Source organism: Crinia signifera, chromosome 3 (assembly GCF_055691185.1).
Source record: "Crinia signifera chromosome 3, ASM5569118v1, whole genome shotgun sequence".
Classification (NCBI taxonomy): domain Eukaryota; kingdom Metazoa; phylum Chordata; class Amphibia; order Anura; family Myobatrachidae; genus Crinia; species Crinia signifera.
The window spans coordinates 6,142,940-6,148,939 of NC_139219.1; the positions used below are offsets into that span (position 1 = coordinate 6,142,940).

General features: G+C 52.2%; 1 protein-coding gene across 1 annotated transcript in view; it reads right to left on the minus strand.

Annotated features, from left to right (window-relative positions):
* Positions 1-3,933, minus strand: part of KCNK2 (potassium two pore domain channel subfamily K member 2) — a 118,181-nt gene extending 114,248 nt beyond the window's left edge. Inside the window, exon 1 of the mRNA XM_083175170.1 lies at positions 3,899-3,933. The gene's annotated coding sequence lies outside the window, so the exon portion shown is untranslated. The remainder of the gene's footprint in view (positions 1-3,898) is intronic.
* Positions 3,934-6,000: the final 2,067 nt, after the last annotated feature.

The following is a 6,000-nucleotide window of genomic DNA, read 5'->3' on the forward strand; positions in this document are numbered from 1 at the left end:
AACCTTAACCTTCCCCTCCTGCAGCCCAACCCTAACCTCTCCTCCCACAGCCTAACCCTAACCTCTCCTCCTGCAGCCTAACCCTAACCTCCACTCCCACAGTCTAACCCTAACATTCCCCTCCTGCAGCCCAACCCTAACCTCTCCTCCCACAGCCTAACCCTAACCTCTCCTCCTGCAGCCTAACCCTAACCTCCACTCCCACAGTCTAACCCTAACCTCCCCCTCCTGCATCATAACCCTAACCTCCCCTGCTGCAGCCCAACCCTAACCTCCCCTCCTGCAGCCTAACCCTAACCTCCCCTCCTGCAGCCTAACCCTAACCTCCCCTGCTGCAGCCTAACCCTAACCAGCCTATCCTGCAGCCTAACACTAACACTTCCCTCCTGCAGCCTAACCCTAACCTCCCCTGCTGCAGCCTAATCCTAACCTCCCCTCCTGCAGCCTAACCCTAACCAGCCTCTCCTGCAGCCGCCTAACACTAACCCTTCCCTCCTGCAGCCTGACCCTAACCTCCCCTCCTGCAGCCTAACCATAACCTCCTCTCCCGCAGTCTAACCCTAACCCCCCCTACTGCATCATAACCCTAACCTCCCCTCCTGCAGCCCAACCCAAACCTCCCACGCTGCAGCCTAACCCTAACCTCCCCTCCTGCAGCCTAACCCTAACCTCTCCTCCTGCAGCCTAACCCTAACCTCCCCTCCTGCAACCTAACCTCCCCTCCTGCAGCCCAACCCTAACCTCCCCTCCTGCAGCCTAATCATAACCTCCCCTCCTGCAGCCTAACCCTAACCTCCCCTCCTGCAGCCTAACCCTAACCTCCCCTCCCGCAGCCTAACCCTAACCTCCCCTCCTGCAGCCTAACCTCCCCTCCTCCAGCCTAACCCTAACCTCCCCTGCTGCAGCCTAACCCTAACCTCCCCTCCTGCAGCCTAACCTCCCCTCCTGCAGCCTAACCCTAACCTCCCCTCCTGCAGCCTAACCCTAACCTCCCCTCCTGCAGCCTAACCCTAACCTCTCCTCCTGCAGCCTAACCCTAACCTCCCCTCCTGCAGCCTAACCCTAACCTCCCCTCCCGCAGCCTAACCTCCCCTCCTGCAGCCTAACCCTAACCTCCCCTCCTGCAGCCTAACCCTAACCTCCCCTCCTGCAGCCTAACCCTAACCTCCCCTCCTGCAGCCTAACCCTAACCAGCCTCTCCTGCAGCCTAACACTAACCCTTATCTCCTGCAGCCTAACCTCCCCTCCCACAGTCTAAACCTAACCTCCCCTCCTGCAGCCCAACCCTAACCTCCCATGCTGCAGCCTAACCCTAGCCTCTCCTCCCGCAGCCTAACCCTAACCTCCCCTCCTGCAGCCCAACCCTAACCTCCCCTCCTGCAGCCCAACCCTAACCTCCCCTCCCACAGTCTAACCCTAACCTCCCCCTACTGCATCATAACCCTAACCTCCCCTCCTGCAGCCCAACCCTAACCTCCCATGCTGCAGCCTAACCCTATCCTCTCCTCCCGCAGCCTAACCCTAACCTCCCCTCCTGCAACCTAACCCTAACCTCCCCTCCTGCAGCCCAACCCTAACCTCCCCTCCTGCAGCCTAACCCTAACCTCCCCTCCTGCAGCCTAACTCTAACCTCCCCTCCTGCAGCCTAACCATAACCTCCCCTGCTGCAGCCTAACCCTAACCTCCTCTCCTGCAGCATAACCCTAACCTCCCCTCCCGCAGCCTAACCTCCCCTCCTGCAGCCTAACCCTAACCTCCCCTCCTGCAGCCTAACCCTAACCTCTCCTCCTGCAGCCTAACCCTAACATCCCCTCCTGCAGTCTAACCATAACCTCCCCTCCTGCAGCCTAACCCTAACCTTCCCCTCCTGCAGCCTAACTCTAACCTTCCCTCCTGCAGCCTTACCCTAACCTCCCCTCCTGCAGCCTAACCCTAACCTCCCCTCCTGCAGCCTAACCCTAACCTCCCCTCCCGCAGCCTAACCCTAAACTTCCTGTCGCTGCAGCCTAACCCCCACTCCCCACAGCCTAACCCTAACCTCCCCTCCTGCAGCCCAACTCTAACCTTCTAATCCCAGCAGCCTAACCCCCCATCCCCGCAGCCTGACCTTTACCCTCTCTAGTGCCTAAACCTCTCCCCCACACTCCACCACATAACCATTACCTCTCCCTCCCCACCTCCTAGCCCTAACTATCCTTAGTGCCTAAACATCTCCCCCACATAACCATAACCTCTCCCTCCCCACCTCCTAGCCCTAACTATCCTTAGTGCCTAAACCTCTCCCCCTCACTCCACCACATTACCATAACCTCTCCCTCCCCACCTCCTAGCCCTAACTATCCTTAGTGCCTAAACATCTCCCCCACACTCCACCACATAACCATAACCTCTCCCTCCCCACCTCCTAGCCCTAACTATCCTTAGTGCCTAAACATCTCCCCCACACTCCACCACATAACCATAACCTCTCCCTCCCCACCTCCTAGCCCTAACTATCCTTAGTGCCTAAACCTCTCCCCCACACTCCACCACATAACCATAACCTCTCCCTCCCCACCTCCTAGCCCTAACTATCCTTAGTGCCTAAACATCTCCCCCACACTCCACCACATAACCATAACCTCTCCCTCCCCACCTCCTAGCCCTAACTATCCTTAGTGCCTAAACCTCTCCCCCACACTCCACCACATAACCATAACCTCTCCCTCCCCACCTCCTAGCCCTAACTATCCTTAGTGCCTAAACATCTCCCCCACACTCCACCACATAACCATAACCTCTCCCTCCCCACCTCCTAGCCCTAACTATCCTTAGTGCCTAAACCTCTCCCCCACACTCCACCACATAACCATAACCTCTCCCTCCCCACCTCCTAGCCCTAACTATCCTTAGTGCCTAAACCTCTCCCCCACACTCCACCACATAACCATAACCTCTCCCTCCCCACCTCCTAGCCCTAACTATCCTTAGTGACTAAACCTCTCCCCCACACTCCACCACATAACCATAACCTCTCCCTCCCCACCTCCTAGCCCTAACTATCCTTAGTGCCTAAACATCTCCCCCACACTCCACCACATAACCATAACCTCTCCCTCCCCACCTCCTAGCCCTAACTATCCTTAGTGCCTAAACATCTCCCCCACACTCCACCACATAACCATAACCTCTCCCTCCCCCTCCCCACCTCCTAGCCCTAACTATCCTTAGTGCCTAAACCTCTCCCCCACACTCCACCACATAACCATAACCTCTCCCTCCCCACCTCCTAGCCCTAACTATCCTTAGTGCCTAAACATCTCCCCCACACTCCACCACATAACCATAACCTCTCCCTCCCCACCTCCTAGCCCTAACTATCCTTAGTGCCTAAACCTCTCCCCCACACTCCACCACATAACCATAACCTCTCCCTCCCCACCTCCTAGCCCTAACTATCCTTAGTGCCTAAACATCTCCCCCACACTCCACCACATAACCATAACCTCTCCCTCCCCACCTCCTAGCCCTAACTATCCTTAGTGCCTAAACCTCTCCCCCACACTCCACCACATAACCAAAACCTCTCCCTCCCCACCTCCTAGCCCTAACTATCCTTAGTGCCTAAACCTCTCCCCCACACTCCACCACATAACCATAACCTCTCCCTCCCCACCTCCTAGCCCTAACTATCCTTAATGCCTAAATCTCTCCCCCACACTCCACCACATAACCATAACCTCTCCCTCCCCACCTCCTAGCCCTAACTATCCTTAGTGCCTAAACCTCTCCCCCACACCACCAGGTCATTTTTTCAGTCCTGGGAATCAGGATTTAAAAATGCTCAGACCCGAAACCCCCGCGATCCAGGGATTGGCATCCCTAAAAGAAAAACGCCCTGTAACCTACATTAACTTACTAGTTGGGTAAGCAGGTGGTGCATCCGGGAGCGGGGCAGGCGGCAGATCTGTAATACAATGTCTACATTAATAGTGTGTCACAAAAAGTAACCATGTTATGATAGTGGGGTCCGTTGAGTTCTATTCATGTTCAGTCAGTTGCAAAGTGTTTCTGAAAATATTACATATGGTGGCACAGTAGTTAGCATTGCTGCCTCACATCATGAATCACAGCGACTGATACAGGCTGCAAATACATAAATAGTTGCATAAATGTCTGTTTCCTGTCAGTTGTAGTGCTGGGGGGGGGGGGGGAGGGCTATCTGTACATGCACTTACAGTATTCGATAATTGAGCACATCATATTTGCAGAAGTGCCCAGTAAATTCCACATTACCACATTACATTACAGGCCGGTAGAGGTAATGTACCAATTTGCAGAGGTGCACCCAACAAGAGAACAGAGAACACTCTTAGCACATGCCAATGAGTACAAGTACCGGCACACAGAACTTTTATCTATGGGGGTCCCAATATACAAACCAGATTCTTCACTCTGAACATTGGAACGGTCTGACAGTAGCGCGGGAATATATTATGCACACTGATTGCTGGGCTGAGCTAGCATGGGGCCCAGATACAGAGGATTACATCGCTGCCGCCCGCACGCCACGGGAGAGTCGTATTAGTGCAACATGAGCAGGACTTTGCAATGCTTAGGGAGAAGGGGATATGTATTACTCCAGGCTGTATACTATACGGAGAAGGGGATATGTATTACTCCAGGCTGTATACTATAGGGAGAAGGGGAAATGTATTACTCCAGGCTGTATACTATAGGGAGAAGGGGATATGTATTACTCTTGGGCTGCATAGTATAGGGAGAAGGGGATATGTATTACTCCAGGCTAGATGCTATAGGGAGAAGGGTCCGCTCCAAGCTAACCGGGTCCACAAACAAGCACCTGTATTCAGACTGTAAGGACTTGAGATTTTTCAAGTTTGTTAATAGTTCCAAGATTTATCTGTATGTCCACATGGATTCCAATTGTCTCTGTCCATCTGCAATTAATAATTCCACAGACCCTATTACATATTCGTATAGCTTTATTTATCTTACCACACCTGAAAAATGTGATGGCACCATAAAATATGCAAAGAATTTCTTCTTGCAAAGTCTAAATTTACTGTGACTCCCCTCACTAGAAAAGGCTTCTGTGATGTATTCAGTGAGGCTGGACATACTATAGCGGAGAGTGCCTTCGTTTTGTGTGTATGTTCCAAATCATTCGATGGACACCAATCATTTGGCCCCTGCACCCAAGGCTGCGAATGTTTATGCAATACAATCCATTCGCAGCTGTGCGGGGAACGCAGCAAGCAAGGGGAGGGGGCAAATGAATGAGTGGCGGGCGGCGTTTAAACCACACTCAGCACTGCAAAATTAGCAGCACTGCGTGTGGGCTAGAATAACCCCTTATATCAGCTTCCATGACTATTATGCGAGTCGGGTAAGGTAACAGAACAGCGGGTCAGTGCGGCATCGAGTTGAGCATTTCATTGGAACAATAAGACTCTTATCGCAGCCTTTTGACATGTTCTTTCTGAAAAATTTAAGGACAAACTTGTTTCTTGGGACATTCCTTCTACCCATAGATTATGTCTCTCTGTAATAAACTCTTGGAGAACGTCCTAAGCCTTGACCTCGGTCAGTTTCAGCTGATGTAGAGCCCATGCACTTCAAGTGTTCCAAAATCTCCACTAAGGAGCGACATGGACCACAAAACCTCTGCATGTATTGTGGGAACAAGGACCATGTTCTCAATAATTGTGACAAGCGTCCGGAAAATGGGAGTTACTGACTTCGGGAGGAGAGTAAAAATTAGGAACTCTAAGTATCTCTTTATATATATTATACCTAAGGCATTACATCCAGTGGTGCTCGGAGTTCCGTGACTCCAACAGCACAATCCACGTCTTAATTGGTCATCTATGCAAATATTATCTTGGGGTTAGACTGCCATACTAAATGTCTTCAAATGGTTGTTTCCATATGTATCTCCTCTACAGAGATTCCAGCTACTCTTCCAGAGGTGCACCATCAATTGGCTGATGTCTTTAA